Source organism: Sus scrofa, chromosome 6 (assembly GCF_054392235.1).
Source record: "Sus scrofa isolate SSC_HxYL_T2T_F1_AM1 chromosome 6, Sscrofa_HxYL_maternal_Yorkshire_Landrace_v2.0, whole genome shotgun sequence".
Lineage (NCBI taxonomy): Eukaryota > Metazoa > Chordata > Mammalia > Artiodactyla > Suidae > Sus > Sus scrofa.
The window spans coordinates 132,352,007-132,371,265 of NC_139388.1; the positions used below are offsets into that span (position 1 = coordinate 132,352,007).

Genomic DNA, 19,259 nt, shown 5'->3' on the forward strand with positions numbered 1-19,259 from the left:
GGAACAAATACAAGGGTTTCCCTGAAATAGAAGTTCTTAACCTGGGACCATGGGTCCATCTGACCTTGGCAGATTTCAAAGGGTCCTTGGAACCCTGGACTGTGTATTTTATGAGGAAGTGAATTGTGTCTCCTGAATTCTCCAAGACGTCCATGACCCAACCAAGGTCAAGAAGCCGCGCCCTAAAAGAGGGATTGACTTGTCGTTTCAGGGGTTGGAGAAGCACCAACAGAGGGCTCCTGAGCTGGCACCAGCTGAAAGGGGCCCCTGGGATGAGCCCCGACGAGGGGAAACCGGCCAAGGGTAAGAGGGTCTTGTGCTGTGGCCCAGCCACCGCTGGGAGAAGAGGTGTCTGAATTAAACGGTCGCCTAAAGAATTGCAACATTGGACCCCTGAAAACACAGCAATTTCTAGGATGGAGGCTGCAGCTGTGGGGAGAAAGCCACTGGGGTGAACTGGCTTCCAAGAGGGGAGGGGGGCACCTTAGATGCCCTTCCCTGCAGGACAGCTCCTTGGAAAGAGACAGAGACAGGTGGGGGACAGAGGGACATGGCCATGAGTAAAGAGTTGGGTGATGGCCAAATAATGAACTTGGGGCCCCAAAGAGCCTGTATCTACCATCCACTCCCTTCCTTGTCCCTCGGGGCCTAAGGCTCCAGCCAGCCTCATCCTCCCAGGGGCACAAAGGTCAGGGAGGTGTTTGTTCTAAGAGGTCTCATCTCAGGACCCAGACTGAAGGCTAAGCAGGTGGTCTAGGGTGCTAACCCCCTTGGGCGGAAACTGTAACCACCAGCCGCACCTGCCCCAGGTGTCCCCCAGCTGTTCCGTGTCCCTCCTCTGCCCCAGGTATCTCCCACCTGCTCCCAGGTGTTCCTCACCTGCTCCCAGGTATCCACAGGTCCTCCAGGTATTCCTCACCTGCCCAAGATGTCCCTCACCTGCCTGGGTCTCTCTCCTCTTCAGACCTTGCTGCTACTTCCCTCTTCCGTCTTCTCACTCGTTCTTGCTTTTTTGCAAAATACCACAGTTCTCTTCTTTTCTGTTCTTATCCGTTATTTAGGGACCTGAGTCTGGAAGAGGCTAGAGATCATCTCATCCACTCTTTTGATTCACCAACTATACCCTGAGATGGGCATTTAAAGGAACTTTTAAGTAGCTATCCCTGGGCACCAGCCTTGAGGACTGGATCCTGTCTTCTGGCTCAGGCCTGGGTTTCCCACCTACGTAAAAGAATCTGCTGTGCATAGCACTTGGCAGGCTTATGAGACTTTCACACATTTAGATACTGTGTTTTCAAAGAAATGCCCTCCCGGGCATGGTTCTCCTCATCAGCGCTCTGGCCTGAAGTGTGGAGGCGATGAGCATGTGCTGACCCTCCAGGAGCTGGATGGTCCTGTCTCAGGGCTGTCCTGCCGCTCAGCACATCCCATCTGCTTGAGGGGGGAGGTAAAGTCTTAAAACTTGGCAGTGAAGGAGGGTGTGTAACTCGTCTTGGTGTTTCTCAAGCTTGTACCTAATTGAGGCTCTTACCTAAGTCTCTCCTGCTACATTTGGATGTGACTTAACGGTTGTTGGGAATTTCAGCTGTGAGTCTAACTGGTTTCAACGCCCACGTTGTCAGTGGTGTTTGCAAAGTGAAAAATTAGTAACTATGAGTTTATAGAACAAACCCAAATCTGTGGCCACAATAGTGTAAAGGAAACAAACTTCCACAAGAATGTCTCACTGATGGACAAGAGCTGAGCAGTTCAAAAGTGCCGTATAAATGAGTGAGTAGTGGATAGGTCAGGTCAATGTCAATGTCCAAAAAAAAAGAGTAATTTGGCCCATTTGGTCAAGACCGGCGTGTAGGTTCTGAGTGACAGCTGTGACTGGAAATAGCACAAAGCCAGGTGCACACACACAAAGCTGAGTCCTTGGCCTGGGCCCTCTATCCAAGGGTGTGCCAGCCTTTGTCTAAGAGCAGTTGGTAGAGGCCAGGAAGGGACAGGAAAGTGGGGAGGGGGGGACCCACAGCCGTGGTCCAGGATGTGAATATCCAGCACAGAAAGGCCACAGCAGTGGGACCAGGGAGCCGGCATCAGAGGCCTGTGCCTTATGGGGCTGAGGGGCAGTGAGTTAAGGCAACAAGGTATGGCTGCACGGTGGGGCTTTTATCTCAAAACCTTCATGTTAAGGCATAGGGTGTAAGGTCCCCTGCCAGGCACCTGCTGTACTCTATGGATTAAAATGTGAATCTCATTCAAAAACACCTGGTCAGAAACACCCAGATAAATGGCTGACCAAAATATCTGGGGATCCCACAGCCAGTCCAGTTGACACATAAAATAAGCCATTGCACAAGCATAAACAATGGTAATGTTTCCATAAATGAAAATGGAGGCTGTGTGTTCTTTTGCATTCTGCTTTGTGAGGGGGGAAGTAACATCATCAGAATGATTTTTTGTTGGTTTGGGTGGAGGTTTTTTGGACAGAGGGACTGGTTTTTTTCTAATTCTTTTTAGGTGAAAAACTCCAAACAGACAGAAAAGTTGAAAGAGTAGTACAGCGTAGAAGTACAGCCATGTGTGAAATGTGTGTGTGTTCATAAATATATGAAATAGATGAACCATTTGGAAGAAGTTTACAGAAATAAAGACAATTATCCATGACTAGTTTAGCATGCATCTCCTAAAAATAAGGTCATTCTCTTTCACAACCAAAGTCCATTCTAACACCTTGCTCTGAATCTGTGTGTTGTTGGGTTTTTGGATAAAAGTTGAATCAAGGTATATACACATCACATGGTTGCTGTGCCACTTGATCTCCTTCACTCTAGACTCTGGAACACCCCACCCACCTCTTAGTGTTGTCATCGACGCCGAAGGTCCTAGGGTCTCCATCCCCCACATTCTTTGGCCCTGGATGGGGCCTGGGCATCTGACTGGAGCTTGTACTTGACCCTCACAGCAGCCAAGGTCCCTGACATCAGGATGGCTGCTACGTGTCACTACTGGAGGAAGGGGCTGCTTAAGGAGTAAAGTCATTGCAGGAGGAACACCTGTTTGTAAAGCCCCTCCCCCATCCCAGGGACCTGCAGTGTGCTATATCCCGTCCTCCCTTGGTCGAAAGTGTTTTTCCCTCCCTTCCTCTCTTGACAGCTGTGTAGACTCACGAACTTTGACTTACTCGTGTTGTCAGTAAGTCCAGTCACTGTGTGTAGCCTTTCCAAGTCTACACGCTCGCCTGCGTCTCTGACAAATGCCCTTTCACACAGCGGCTCTGCTTTGCTTTCTGGCACAAGGTGTCCTGTCTCACCTTGGACTTGGCCTGCCTCCCTTTGGAAATCAGCCACTTCTAGAGAGAAATGGGTCCTAGCTGGGACCACCTGGTTCCTAGGGGTTACGTGCATTTCCAGTAGAAAGGAAGACATCTAGCTGTCTGAACCTGGAGTTCCCCTCGTGGTTCAGTGGTAAAGAACCTGGCTAGTATTCAGGAGAATGCAGGTTTGATCCCTGGCCCTGCTCAGCAGATTAAGGATCGGCGTTGCTGTGGCTGTGGTGTAAGCCGGCAGCTAAAGCTCAATTCGAGCCCTAGCCTGGAAACGACCATATGCCATGGGTGTGGCCCTGAAAAGACACACACATGCGCGCGCACACACACACACACACACACGCCCCAGCTGTCTGAACCATTCTTCTGAGCAGATGGAATGTTTCTTATTCAGTAGAACTATCTGGGCTTCATAAACACCTAGAGGTAAATTAACCCTTGTCCAGGCTTTTTGATCTCAAATCCCTAAGAGGCAGAGGTTGAACCGAGGGGTCTGAGTGAGAACTTGCACGTTATTGCCAAGGGTCTGGGTATAGGAGGTGGGGATTTAACAGCTGTGAGTAGCGTCCACAGGCTGCTGGAGTCGAGGACAGATGTTCCCTGAGAATCGGGTGGAATGTAGGTGAAGACTGCTATTACAATTCTGAGTCATCCTGCAGAGACTGGAGCCACGTTCAATAACTATTATTCTACCAATAATTTTAGAAAAATATCTGTTTAGAAATCAGGGTCAATGGACACCCAAAACATCTGACTGTTTGCATGTTTATATTTAGAAACAGTTTCCAAAAACTTTGGAAGATGCTGAATGGCTTCAGTATGAACACCCTAGATGCTCAGTACATCTCATTTAAGTAAATTGGGTAAAAATCTTAGAGGAAAAAAAACACATTGGTTTTATTTTGTTGAACTGGCAGAATTTCTATAAAATGATCTTTTTTTTTTTTTTTTTTTTTTGTCTTTTTAGGGCCACACCCGCAACATATGGAAGTTCCCAGGCTAGGGGTCCAATTGGAGCTGCAGCTACCAGCCTACACCACAGCCTCAGCAACACCAGATCTGAGCCACATCTGCGACCTACACCACAGCCCATGGCAATGCCAGATCCTTAACCCACTGAGAGAGGCCAGAGATCAAACCTGCATCCTCATGGATACTAGTTGGGTTCATTACTGCTGAGCCACAATGGGAACTCCCTAAAATGATTTTATTATAAATCGCAAGATTAGCAAATATTTTGTAGCTTGCTTTCAGAAACTTGGAGGCTTCCAGTTCTAGGAGGATGGTGTAGATGCCCTTTACTCTGTCCCTCCCGTGAGTACAACTAAAATCCCTGGGTGTCAGATGTAAAACAAACATGAGAAGATCCGGAAGCTGGAGGGAAAAGGCAGACAGCCAGGGCTGGACTCAAGAAACCCCACCATGGGGAGTTCCTGGATTTTCTATGTGCTGCAAAGTTCCAACTAGGAGCTGGAGAAGCCGATGGCCCAGAGGCACGGAGGGAATCAGACAGCAATGCCCCCTCCCAGAAAGGCCAGGAGAGGAGCATCCTCACCGGGGGAGCACCTGTGGGCAGTACTCACTCCAGCCAAGCAGTGAAGCCCCACCCCAGCAAAGGGCGAGTGGGTTCCCCAGGCCTCCACCTCCAGGGCTGGATGGAGTCAGCCTGCCTCCTATGGGGGTGATGTCCATGACTCCCACCAGTTCCCAAGGGTCAGCAGAGTCCAGGTGGGGAAGCTGCCAGATGAGATGACACCTTGCCCTCACCTGCCGGGTCAGAGTCACAGGAAGCCAGCAGGAGGTTTAAATAAGAGCCAGGCTCTTAACACAATACCCTGAGTGTCCAAGCTTTGTTAGAAAATCAGTGATCATAGAGAGAACCAGAACGATTTCAAAACAAATGAGAAAGGACAGTCAATAGACACCAACACCAAGATGACAGAGGTCTTAGAATTACTGGGCAAAGACTTTTAAAGCAGCCATTGTAAAAACACTTCAGTGAGCAATTACAAACACACTTGAAACACATGGAAAGATAGTCTTACAGAGAGTGAGAAAGTTTCAGGGAAGGAACAGAAGACATCAAGAAGAACAGAAGGGACATTTTAGAACCAAAATGTATGAAAAGTGAAATGAAAAGCTCAGTGGATGGAATCAAGGGCAGATGGAGAGAGAGATGAAAGAATCAGTGGCTGGAAGATTGAACTCGGAAATTGTCCCATCTGAGCAGAGAGAGAAAATAGACCAAAAACGGAACAGAGCCTCGGGGACCTGAGGGATTAACAAGATCCAGCATTCATGCCAGCAGAGTCCTGCGAGGGGAGGGGAAAGTAGCTGGGCTGAAAAGTGCTTGAAGAAATAATGACTTAAAACTTCTCAAATTTGGCAATAGAATATAAATCTAAAGATTTAAGAAGTGAATGAGTTCTAAATAGTGTAAACCACAAAAGCTCCATGCCAACTCGTCCTAATCAAACTTCTGAGAACTAAAGAGAATGTAAAATCTTGAAGGCGGAGAGAAAAGACACCTTCCTTACTGGGGGCAGTGGCTTTCTCATCAGAAACCGTGGAGGCCAGAGGGTATGAAATGTGTTTGTGGTGTTAAAAGAGAAAACCTGTAACTCAGAATCTAAAAGGCAGCAAAAACTATCCTTGACGAATGAAGGTGAAATCAGAACTCTCTTAGATGGAGGAAAACTAAGAGTGTGTCCCCAGCAGACCTGCTCTTAAATATTAGCAAATTGGAATTTCCCTGAAGAGAAAGGAAACCGTAAAAGAAGGAATCTTGAAGCATCAGGGAGGGACAACATAGCAAACAAAAATAGGAGTAAATGCGATAGACTTTTCTTCTCCTCTTGAGTTTTCTAAAATATGTTTGATGGTGGGAAGAAAATTTTATAACACTTTCTGATATGATTCTAAACATATGTAGGGGAATTATTTAAGACAGTTATAAATGGGGCATGATATAGGTATGTAAAGAAAAGTTAGGGGTCCCACTTCTCTCAAACTGGTAAAGCAGCACCACCAGTAGACGGTGATAAGTTCTGTGTATATGACGCAACACCTAAAGCAACTACTAAGTACACACAAAAATGCTGTGGATGAGTCAAGATCGAATCCTTTTGTTTTGTTTTGTTTTCTCTTTTTAGGGCCATAACCATGGCATGTGGAAGTTTCCACGCTAGAGGTCGAATCAGAGCTGTAGCTGCCGGCCTATACCACAGCCACAGCATGCCAGATCCAAGTCATGTTTGCTACCTACACCACAGCTCACGGCAACACTGGATCCCTAACCCACTTGAGCAAAGCCGGAGATTGAACCCACATCCTCATGGATACTAGTCAGGTTCATTGCAGCTGAGCCACAACAGGAACACCCTCAAGACTGAATTCTAAAGTATATTCAAGCAATCCACAAGGAGACAGGAAAAATAAAACAGAACTGAAGAACCGAGAACAGAAAACAAAAAATAAGATTGGAGATTATATCAATAATTACATTATTACATATCAATAATTCTATTACAATCAATAATTACATTGATTGTTACAAATGGTATAAACAAAACTAATGCCAATTAAAAGGCAGAGATTGACAAAATAGATGTAAAAAGATGACCCATTTATATGTTTATCTATAAGGAAGTCACTTCAAATTTAACGATAGAAGCAGGTTGAAAGTAAAAAGAATAAGATATATCATGCAAAAGAAAGTTTTAGTCTTTGATAAAATAGGTAAGGGGCAAATAAAATTGTCAGAATAATAGGAATGTTATATAATAATAAAGGATAGATGCACTAAGAAGACAAAGCAATCCTAAATGTGTGCGTGCCACACAGCAGAGCCGCACAGCATGTGACGAGTGATAGGGTTGAAAGCAAGTTTGAGGTTTAGCACAATTCCTATCAAAATCCCAGTGCAGGAGTTCCCGTCATGGCTCGGTGGTTAATGAATCTGACTAGGAACCATAAGGTTGCAGGTTCGATCCCTGGCCTTGCTCAGTGGGTTAAGGATCCCGCATTGCCGTGAGCTGTGGTGTAGGTTGCAGACATGGCTCGGATCCCATGTTGCTGTGGCTCTGGCATGTGTAGGCCGGCGGCTACAGCTCCGATTTGACCCCTAGCCCGGAAACCTCCCTATGCCGTGGGAGTGGCCCAAGAAATGGCAAAAAGACAGAAAAAAAAAAAAATCCCAGTGCAATATTTTGTAACGATAGACAAAATTATTCTAAAGTTTATATGGAAAGGCAAAGGAACTCGAAGAGGTAATAAAACTATTTGGGGAAGAAATAAAGTGGAAGAAATTGGTCCACTCACTTTTGAGACTTGTTAAATGGCTATTATCATAAAGCTATTATGGTTGGAGAAACATCTACAAAGATCAAGGGAACAAAATAGAAAACCCAGAGTCAGATCCACACAAATATGCTCAGCTGGCCTGTGAGCCCAGTTTATGAACTCTTCATGAAACCTCAAAAGAGAACCAGTGGGGGGAAGAAAGTTTTTTCACCAAATGGTGCTGGAACAATTAGATGTCCACAAGCTAAAAAAGTGAACCTTGACCAAAGTCCTCACATCATACGAAAATTAACTCAAAATAGAGCACAGACTCAAATTTAACATGTGAAACTATACACTTTAGAAAATTTTTGGGATGTTGGATCAGGCACATCATTCTTGATACCAAAAGCACAGTCAGAAAAAAAAAAAAGAAATGGTAAATTAGGTTTTATCAAAAGTAAAAGCTTTTGCTGCTCTGGGTATTTTTCCTGGGGTGGGAGGAACCTCTGAAGAAATGTTTATAGCAGCCTAGCACATAAGAGCCAAATCCTGGACCTAACCCAGATGTCCATCACCCTGTGAGTAGTTAAACAGCTGTGAGCATCCACGCCATGAATCCTGCAGTGCACCCTTGATTCGCAACAAGCCAGTGCGTCTTCAGCGAATCATGTGGAGTGAAAAGAGCCAGTCATAAAAGGTTACCTCAGGGAGTTCCCGTCGTGGCGCAGTGGTTAACGAATCCGGCTAGGAACCATGAGGTTGCGGGTTCGGTCCCTGCCCTTGCTCAGTGGGTTAACGATCCGGCGTTGCCGTGAGCTGTGGTGTAGGTTGCAGACACGGCTCGGATCCTGCGTTACTGTGGCTCTGGCGTAGGCTGGTGGCTACGGCTCCAATTAGACCCCTAGCCTGGGAACCTCCATATGCCATGGGAGTGGCCCAAAGAAATAGCAAAAAGACAAAAAAAAAAAAAAAAAAAAAAAGTTACCTCACTGTGTGGGTGCCTTTATACACCACTCTTGGGATGACGGGAGCGTCTGCACAGAGCACAGACCAGGGGTTGCAGGTTAGGTTTGGGGGTTGGGCTGGGAGGGGTGGAGATGGGGGGGTTGCCTTGGGGATGGATGCTGTGTCTGGACTATATCAGTGTCAGCATCCTGGCTACAGTTCTGCCAGATGCTGCCACTGGACAAATTGGGCAAAGGGATCTCTACAATCTCAAAATTGAAATTTTAATTTTAAAAAACCTTTGGGGCAATTATATGCAGCTCTGCTATATACAGCGTGCCTTCTGGAGAAGAGGTATTAGTTACCAAATTTTTACGTGTCTTGGAGATTTAGAGATCAGATGTGGTTCTCATAAATCATAACTGAAAATAATCATCAATCTTTCTGTCAACAGCATGGCTAAAAATAGATAGAATTAGCAAGGTTTTGGTTCTCTTCACATATACACTTTAGAAGCCTTTTGTAATTTGTGCAACTTTGGCATATAGAAAGTAAATGGATTTCAGCACAAAATAGTCGAACACATATGAGTTTAACAATCAGAAAGAAATTATTGGAATGATCCTAATAGTACTTACCTTTAAGACTGTGAAATCTCCTAAGAATCATGAATTGTTTAAAATTAGTTCTTTACCTTTGGCTCTTTGTTTTTAAGCCATAGATAATTTTCATCTTAATTCATATGATGTTTGTCTGGGTGGGACAGTAAAAATGGAGTAACAACAAACACAGTGGCTCACCAGATACAACCTGTGTTCTCTTTATTGTCAGGAGGTTAGCTGGGTTTTGGTTTTAAACCAGCTGGTCACAGTGGTTGGTGGGAGAAAAGCATTTCTCATTCAGATCACTTTTCCACCTTGCCACATGGCCTGCTTTTTGTGTTCATCTCAAAGGTTAAGCGATTTGACTCTAAAGCAGAGTGAGGATCTGGAAAGAGAGGAGACAAAGTGAGAGATCGCAGTAGTCTTTGTGGAAGGTCTGAGTCATGGACCCCTTGTCCCACAAACTCCAGGGCAGCTGACTTCAAGAAGGGGTAAGAAGGTGGCCTGTGAGCCCAGTTTATGGGAACTGGAAGCAAAGCTGCAGGAGGGAATTTCTCACTGGGTTAATTATCTTGCAACATTTACGGTGTGAAATAATGTTTTAGACTCTAAAGCCAAGATCAAATGCCCACTTTTTGGCGGTAGCCCCCAGCCCCCAGGGCACTCAGGGAACCTGGTCCTCACAGCTGGGTCATGTCCACCAGCATCTAAATGGTCTCTGACTTTTGTTGCTTCTTTCCTGGCTCAGATGCTTTAACAAGCTGTTTACTTGCTAAGACTGGTGGGTTGGGACGGGATCTCTGACCCTCAGGCTGGGTAACCAGGTGGAGCATCCTGCGCCCTGGAGGGGCTAAGCTGCAGACCCCTCGCAGCCCTTGTGCACAAGGTGCTGCATGTCCCTGGGGGCCCTGGTCCAGAGAAGCCCCTGAGCCTATCATGTGAAGTCCAGGGGGCCTTGTGTGCCTTGACACCCCTAGCTACTACCAGGGGTGCCCCACAGAAAACCTGAGCAGTTCTAACGCTGAGGTGTAAATGTCTTAGACCTCAGCAGCTGCTCCTCATCACGTTTCCCAGGAAGCCTCTGTGATACCAGGCAAGGACAAGGGCCAAGGGGTCAGGATAAATGTAGGTTCCCTCCTGGGCCAGACATGGGCTGGGCCTCATGACAAGTGGGGGCTGCAGCCAGGGGTCTTCATCTCGGGTCTGGCCTTGTGTGCACTCCAGCCAGGGGAGGTGGAGTTACTTGGTCTGGAACCTACAATGAGCTGGACAGAAGCGAGGGGGTGGATGGCCAGCCCAGCTCTGGGCCCAGTTTTGAATTCGGGTCCTCAGAACCACCTGCATGTGTGTACACGTGAGTGCACCTGTGCGTGCATGTGTGTGTGTGTGCACTCATGCACACAGATGTGGGCTGATGTTGGAGGGACAGCGAGCATTGCTGTTGGGAGGGCCTTGTGCCCAGGAGCCTCCCGCAGGATGTGTGGCTGCCTGGGTCCGGCCAGCCCGGCCGGCAGCCCCTCCTCCTCCAGCATGGGCTGTGAGCAACCAAGTGCAGGGTCCAAGCTCTTCCCCTTCCATCTCCCAAGAGTCCTTAGTCATGTTTCCTAAGTGGGCCTGCATTTCAGGTGAGGAAATAAAGATCTTCCTAATGTCCTACCATGAAATGCTGCTCCTCAGCCCTGGTCTCTGGTGGGCAGGCTGTGAAGCCGCTCAGGGATCCTTGGGGCAGGGGGTGTTCTCTTCCTCCACAGCCCCCAGCCTTTCCCTCTGCTCCTCTTGGCTCGCACACTTCTCGAGGTTTATTCTGGAATCTGGCTGTCAGAGCTAACAGCATGTCTGCCGCCCAAAGAGCCTCCTGTCTGCCTGACAAATTGATGGGCTCTGACCTGCATGGGTGAGAAGGTGGCTGGCAGGTCAGAAACTGGGTGTTGTGCGTGCCCAGCTGTGGTATTGGGGGACAGCAGTAAGTCCTGTGAAAGACCTAGCAAAGCAGCAAGATAGTGCCATTGCCATTTCTCTCCATAGCAGGAAATGGAAGGTTCCATTCTTGCATTACAGCACCTGGCCCAGGGGAGGCATTAAATAATCATTAGTTGAGTGAGTAAAAGAATGACTCAAAATGTGTTAGCATTCTCTTTTAGACAATTTCCCCTGTTTTCATGAAGTTCCAGGAACTCATGGGCTCTGGATGCAGAGCTGGCCTAACAATTCCCACGGTCCAAGTTCAGATCCCTCCAGAGAGATCCTCAGACAGAGTCTCCAAAGCAAGTAGATGCTGGGGAAGTGACTCCAGGAAAACCAGCCTGGGGTCAGGAGTGACTCAGAGAAGGAGAAGCAGCATCCACAGTGTGGCCCCTCCTGGGGGCTGGGGGCCCTGGGTGCCATCACTGCTGTGAGAGCTCCCCTGGTGGTGCATGAAGGCACCAGTTTCCCTGGCCTGTGCTGAGCAGGCAGGTGGATGCTGGTCCAGCAAAGAGGTGCTGACAGCAGGCCTGGGGGTGGTGGGAACCATGGATGTGGTGAACCCAACAGCATGGCTCCATCGGCCCAGGGGTCTCATTTCAAAGGTCACCGTCTCCAAGTAGAAATCTGTCCCCTTGTTCAAGGGAAGAAATTTCTCCTAGAGAAGAATACTTCCCTTTTGGTGACACCCAACACTTTAACTCTACTAAAGAAGTTTTAGTCCAGTCCTTAATGATTTTAAGCCTAAATACAAATTAGTAAATTCAGTTACAGAATAAATATTTCCCTAGCTGTGGGCTGGCCTTCTGATATTTGAGACCCCATTCACATCTTGTGTTTTCTCTCCTTATTTTCATTTACACCATCCACTGACGCACTGCCCCGGCCCCAGGCCGGGGAGAGGCATCTCCAATGGCACCCACGTTCCCACCAGTTCTCTGCTGCCCAAGGCTCCAAGTGCCAGGGGTGCCCTTGGGGCAGGGCCTGATGGAAACACGGGGTGATGGGAAGACACCTCTCCTCCTTGAGCAGAGAGGCCGGAAGGAGCAGACCAGGCCACTGGCCTTTCCGCTGTGACCAAGTCCAGCCCCAGTTACCAACTGTTTCAGGGACTTGAGCCGAAACAGTGCAGCCTAGGGAGCGAGAGGGAGGTTGTGCTGGACATGGTGCTGGTGCTGTCTTCCCCAAAAGGAGAAAGACAAAAGCATCCTTACTTCCTGAGCCAAAAAACCAAGTCCTACTGTACACATTCCTGTTAAGAACCAAAGCCTCCAGATTTGCCAGTAAAGCACCAGGCATGGCCTCTCCTCCATCCTATTTATCACTCTGAGCTTCTGCAGTGCCATATCTTCCATCTTTACCACATGTCTTTGCTTGGTGTATTTTTGCCTCTTCTTCTGAGACTCCTACTAAGAGTGTGCATAATTTTGCTTTCTTCTCTGAATGTGTCATGTTCTGTGATTCTGCCTTATGTGGACCCCTTTGGAGGGCTCCTGGGAGAGAGTACCTCAACCCAACCCAACCTCACACAGCCTGTCAACCTGACCCAACCTGACCCAGCCTGGCCTCAACTTCACCCAACATGACCTTAACCTGTTCAAACCTGACTTCAGCCTGACCCAACCTGACCTCAACTTGACACAATTTGACCTCAGCCTGACCCAGTTTGACCTTAACCTGATCTCAACCTCACCCAACCTGACCCTGACCTGACCAAATCTGACTTCAACCTGACCATAACTTGACCCAACCTGACCTCAGCCTGACCCAACTCGACTTCAGTCTGACCCAACTTGACCTTAGCCTGACCCAGCATGACCTTAACCTGTCCGCAGTTTGACCAAACCTGACTTCAGCCTGACCCAACCTGACCTCAACCTGTCCCCGCATGACCTTAACCTGGCCCAACCTGACCTTCCCCACTTTCAGTCTCCTCTGTTCACTCCTAGAAGATTTCTTATTCAGATCCTCTTGGTCTTTTTGGTAATGTCTCTCTTTCCTCTGGTGTTTGTAATTCCTTCCTTCATGTCTTTGTTTTTGATAATCCCATTATCTTAAGTGCCTGGGAGCCTGACTCTATTATTCCTATGTCTGCTGGTATTTGCTCATGTGGGATTTTGCCTTGTGATTTTATAATTTCAGTTTGTAAATTCATCTCCTTTGAGGCTTCAGATGTGCAAGCCTGTGAGTTCGTCCCTCCAAACCAGTTGTGCTGTTGGCATTTGGGGCTGGGTCTGCCCCTTTCTGGGGCTCTTCTGCACATGCGCCATAGGGTTTCATAAGACCCCTGGCTTCTTCCCTCCAGGTGCCAGTCGCACCCAGTCATGACAACCAAAATTATCTCAGGCTTTGCCAAGTACCCTGGCAGCAGAGTGGCCCAGTTGATTACGTGCATGGTCCCAGCACAAATTTCTGAGCTGTGAGTTTCAGAGACAGGTCTCAACTTCAAACCTATTGTGCAGGTTGGCTTTTAAAATACATAGTCCCATTTTTAATGTAGAGCCAGGCAGAGAAATCTTATAATCTTATCCTCATGGGCAGGTTTTTTTTTTTTTTCCTAGCTTACCCTTTCACTAGGGTATAGGGGCCAATATCCTGCTTCCTGTGGCGCTAGTTCCAACTCTTCACCTCCTGCGTAATGGTTTACCAGTTTACTACCCATCGACAATGAACCAGTCTGAGAAACCCCACATCCTTGACAATAAAGTGTGTCATCAAACTTCCTCACCTATTTGAGATGTTTATTTTTGCTGTTATGAATGAAGTAGAGCATATTTTCATAGGTTTAAGGGCTATTTTTTTTCCTTACCATAAATTATCTGACAGTGTATACTAAGTTGTCGGTCTTTTTCTTAAAATCCACAAATGGCACTTAAATGCCTCTCATGCTTCATGCAGCAGATGGGGACACACTTCAGGGCTCTGGGCAGTGACTGTTGGTCTTATAAGATAGAATTTGACTTAAAAACACTTTTGGAGTTTCCCAGTGGCTTAGTGGGTTAAGGATCTGGCACTGTCACTGCGGCCACTTGGGTTCAATCCCTGACCTGGGAACTTCTGAAGACGGAACCCCCAAAAAAACCACTTTGAAAGTAATGTATATGTTTATATTTGTAAATGTATATTCTGGGGGAAGAAAACCCTCCACAATGAGAGTTGTAGGATCTAGCCAATTACCCAGTTATTTTAATGATTAAAATCCCTACCTACAAAGATTTGGAGCACACATCGGATTTTGCTACCAAAATCTGTCCTGCAGATATGTGCTTGGCTCCGTGGGGTTACCAGTGGAGGAACCAAGCCCTGTACAGGTGAGATGGTTTTGAGGCTCCATGCTGGTCATACCATCAGGGTATCCCAGGCTGAAGCCCCACTGACCCTGCACTTCCATGGGGAGGACATGGGAAGCCCCCTCGGGTGCAGGCACACCTCTGCCTCAGCCCTGGGGCTGGCCTGTGCCTCATCTCTCAGCCCTGTGTACCCTGCTCCCAGGAGAGGCGGATCCCAGTCCAGTGGCCTCCAGGACAGGGCAGCTGTGAGCCCTGCGCATCCCAGAACCCAGACTCCTCCATCAGAGGAAGCAGCTCAGAAGATCTCTGCAACCAGCCCCCAAGACCTAAACAGCTAATTGGTTAGAAGTGAAATAAGGCCATCTCGGGCAGAAGGGGTCCAGTAGCAGATCCTGCTGATCTGTGCAGAGTGAATGGTGGCTGTGGCGTTTCAGCACACACATGAAGCTGAATCCCAAGTCATGCAGCGAACCACGGTCCCCTGTTCTTTGATAGCTTCTTCCTTCCCACCCTTCACTGCAGTTCCATCACCAAAGGCAAGAAAGCCTCAAACTCCTGTGAGCTGCGTTGCAGCCCTGCCTGCTGGTTCTCCCCCACCTCACCCCTCCTTCTATTTGATCCCCCCAAAACCCCAGGGTCAGGTGGCCATCTGGGTGTCCCCTGGGTGGTAGTAAAACTGACAGCCCTAACAGCCTGAACCTAGCCAGAAAAGATTGGGACTTGAACTTACATGCTGGGACTTGAACCCAGCCTAAAGCCAGATTGGGACGTAAACCCACGGTTTTAAATTAGAATCACTCACCCTGTGTCTGGGCTCACTAAGTTTCAGGTTCTTTATGACTCCACGCAGAAGGAATTCAGTGAGAAAATGATAGGCAAGAAACAGATTTATTAGGATAGAACGCTTGTGAGAGATGCAAGGAGACAGGCAAGGAAGCTTCTGCCCAGAAGATACGGTGGGCCTCGGTTTTATCCTCCAAGGGGAGTGGGGGTTGGAAAAGCCCGCCTCTTCCTTTCTGGGAGTACTAGCTCCTCTTCAGTATCCTGTATCCGGTAAGGTGTGGTAAGGTGTGTATTCAAATCAGCTGAAGGGTGGTCTTCAAACTCTTGCCCTTGGTCTGAATCTGAATGCAGGCCTCACCCCATCCCTCACCCAATGACCTGAGGCAATTCCTGCACCTCCACTAGTTAAGCAAGCCTGCCTCATTCTGATGGTTTTCTTGAACTTACAGTGGCCTCCCAACATCCCCCAGGTTTCCCTCTTTATCTATGATCCCCTATTGGGACTTCAACTACCTGTGCCTACTCTACCCCTATCAGTAGGTCAAAGCTTTGCCTGCAATGCTTAGAGCATCAGGTTGCTAACAACAACAAAAGGTCTTGATCTTGGCAGCTGAGTAAGTTTCTCAGGCTTCAGTGCACTAAAGGTGCTCATTACAGGCATAGAACTAGATTTCACCCCAAGCCCAATACTCAGAGAATTGTCTGTATTTTTAAAAAATTGAGATGAACTTCAGATAACATATTTACATTTTAACCATTTTAATGTGTACAATTCAGTGTTTTTAGGATTTTAACCATCACCACTATCTAATTCCAGAGCTTTCTCACAAGCATGAAGGAATCCCTGTGCCCCTAATTGGTCACTCCCTCCCCAGCTCTCCCCCCAGCCCCTGGCAGCCGCTAACCTACTTTCTGTCTGTGCAGATTTGCCTGCTCTGGACATTTCCTATAAATGGAATCACACACTATGTGCCCTTTGTGTTCAGCATCTTCCACTTACATCATGTTTTCAAGGTCCATCCGTCCTTCAATCAGTGTCAGTACTTTGTTCCTTTTTGTGGCTGAGTTGTATCCCAGGATATAGATGGAGCACATTTTGCTTGTCTGTTGGTCAGGTGACAGACAGTTGGACTGTTCCCACATTCTGGCTACTGTAAATAATGCTGCTGTGAATATTCACTCACACATGCTTGCATGTACCTACGTTTTCATTTCTCTAGGGTGTATACATTGCTGGATCACAGGGTAAGTCTATGTTTAACTTTGTGTAGAGCTGCCAGACATCTTCTGTAGCAACTGCGCTGTTTTATATTCCCCAGCAGTGTATGGGGGTCCAGACTTCTCCACACCCTCTCCACTCTCCTTTTTCCATTTGTTTGCTCATAACCAAGCTAATGGATGTAAAGTGGTATCAAGTAGCTTTGATTAGCGTTTCCCTGATGACCAATCACACTGAGCATCTTTTCAAGTGTTTATTAGCTGTTTTCCCATCTTTTTTGGAGAAGTCCTCCAAGTTCTCTGCCCACATTTTAATTGGGTTGTTTGTTTGTTTTCGAGCTGTAGGGCCTCTTTATATTTTCTGGACACTAAACCCTTATCAGATACATGATTTGCAAATTTTCCCTGATCTTGTGAGTTGTCGTTTCATTCTTTTAATAAGGTCCCTTTAAAGCACAAAAGAGTTTAATTCTGATGACGTGTAGTTTTCTTTGGTGCTTATATTTTTGTTGATCCGCTCCAGGATCATGCAGACTTACTGCTGTGTGCTCTTGACATCAGACTCTTCCCTTCCCAGGGTTTGCTGTTGTTTCAGTGGTTTTTCAACAAATTATACAAAGTCTGTATGTTTTGTCTTGTTTGGCCACTGATATCTCTGTTCCATTAGCTCAATGGTCAGCAAATTATTGGACAGAGGTTCTCAAATGACTGGAACAAAACCAAAACTAAACCAGTCTTTGCAGATGGGTCAAGTGTGTTGGGCACCTTCAGCAGCAGCCAGGCCCATCCCTCAGCCTCCCCCTTTCACCTCCTGCTAGTGCTGGGCTTGAAGGTCAACCAGGGAGTGAGGGCAGGGCCTTGTCAGGTCTTTCCTGAGAGTGGCATTCTAGATTTCCAGAAATTTGTTGGTGCTTTTCCAAGGCCTTATTGCCCAAAGCATCTCATTCCAGCCGTTTCTCCTAAGCATTCTGGTTAGTCTGTTGTTTGCCCCAACAACATTTTTCTATTGCTTCAGCAAACATTTTCCCGTTGTTTCAACAAACTGCACAGATAGCCACTTCAGCATTGTGAGAGTTCTGTGTTCAGGGAGGGTAAGCAGGGCTTCTGAGCGCAACTTCAGGGATGCACCAGAAGGGCCCAAATAATGGTTACAATTCCCCCTGCATCAGATGCCCTCTCCTTCTTCCAGTACCAGTCGTGGTACCAGGAATGCAGGCAGTTAGTCTCAAGGCTACCGCTGAGCTGGGAAGCAGGTTAAAATACTAAGAGCTCACTGTTGTTACCACAATTCAGCTGTTTTTTCTTATGTTTTCCCCAGGCTGCTGCTAGCCTTTGATTAGTGTCCAGCGTTCCAAAAAAGTTGATTCTGATTTTTTTTTTTAACCACTTTTCTCAATGCTTTAATGGGGGCGGGTATTTGGAGGTCCTTACCATGCAGTTTTCCAGTTACTCAGAACATTAAGTTTAGGGCCAGTTTTGGAGGTCCCCTCGATATTTCTGATGCTGTCAGCCCTCAGTCCAGACTTTGGGAACACAGAACTGGAATTGCACCACTTCTCCCTCCAGATCACTGCCTACTGGTGTCCAAGACACGCTCCCTCATAAAAGGGACCTGCCTGAAAAACTGTCCTGGTTCTTTGGAGTTTATGTCCCCGGATTGGTATTGTCTGGTTTTCTCTGCTCTTGCCACTACTGGTAAGGGTCTCTGCTACCGTGCAGAGAAGTGCCTGGTGCCAAATCACTGACCCCATGGTGTTAACAAGCAAAGGGGAGGAACACTGTGGGCCCCAGATTTGGAGGAGGAATTAAAGCAGCCGTCAGCAGTAAAGAAAAAAGAGCCTGTGGAGGACAAAGTCATCAGTGTTGCTGGTGGACCCTCTTTCCTGTGATTCCTGAGTCAGTGACTCTGTTTCCAAACAGATACACAGACCTAAAGGGGTGACCCAGCACTGGGCAGGGAAGGAACATAAAATGCAATTGTGTTTAAATATGCTGTAAACTTAGAATGTCCACATTCAGGTCAAAAATAATTTTGCCTCATTAACATATTTTGTGATATGTCCTTTTAACAAGTGCTGAGTAACCAATACCTTTAGGAATCTTGGTTGCTGGGTATGCACATGCTATGACAAGATAACTCATTAAAAAGAAAAAAATAGGATTCTTTTGTGAGTTTCTTGATCCCTGGCCATAGAATAAAACAAGTGATCGTTTGTATAATAAACTCACCTGGAATCTCACCTTTCCCTCCTTTATATATTTAGAGCAATGACTTAATTAGGCTGTGGGGCCATAGATCCCTTTGAGATCTGAGGATCCTCTGTTAGAAAAAAGTGCACATGCACAAAAGTTTACATCCAGTGTTAGAAGGTGCATAGATCCCTGAAGACTCTCCCTGGACCACAAATAAAGAATTGGCTCAGAGAATCCAGGCAAACTGGAGCACACGAGCTTCTCCACATCGGCTCCTCCCAGCCCCAGCTGTGCAGCAAAATTATCCGAAAGCTTTTTTTTTTTTTTTAATTATTATTATTAGGTTGTATTTTTTTTTCAGGGCTGCACTCATGGCATATGGATGTCCCCAGGCTAGGGATAGAATCTGAGCTGCAGCTGCCAGCTTAAGCCACGGCTCACAGCAACGCTGGATCCTTAACCCACTGAGTATGGCCAAGGATCAAATCCGCATCCTCATGGATACTAGTTGGGTTCATTACCTCTGAGCCACAGTGGGAACTCCTATTAGGCAGTTTCTGTTGCCTGACTTTTTTCTGATATATAGATCATATTTTACTGTTGTTTTTTTTTGTTGTTTGTTTGGGGGTTTTTTTGTTTGTTTTACCTACCCTATGATTTTTTTATTTT

General features: G+C 46.9%; 1 protein-coding gene across 7 annotated transcripts in view; it reads left to right on the forward strand.

The window, feature by feature from the left end:
- Positions 1–19,259, forward strand: part of KCNG2 (potassium voltage-gated channel modifier subfamily G member 2) — a 61,257-nt gene that overhangs the window by 16,077 nt on the left and 25,921 nt on the right. For 4 of the 7 annotated variants that reach the window (XM_021096337.2, XM_021096336.2, XM_084959040.1 and 1 more), the window contains exon 2: positions 212–303. The exons of 2 other annotated variants lie outside the window; for them this stretch is intronic. The gene's annotated coding sequence lies outside the window, so the exon portion shown is untranslated. Of the gene's footprint in view, positions 1–211; positions 6,307–7,328; positions 7,507–19,259 lie in introns of those variants that run through there. One more of the 7 variants, XR_014805160.1, reaches the window with a different exon arrangement.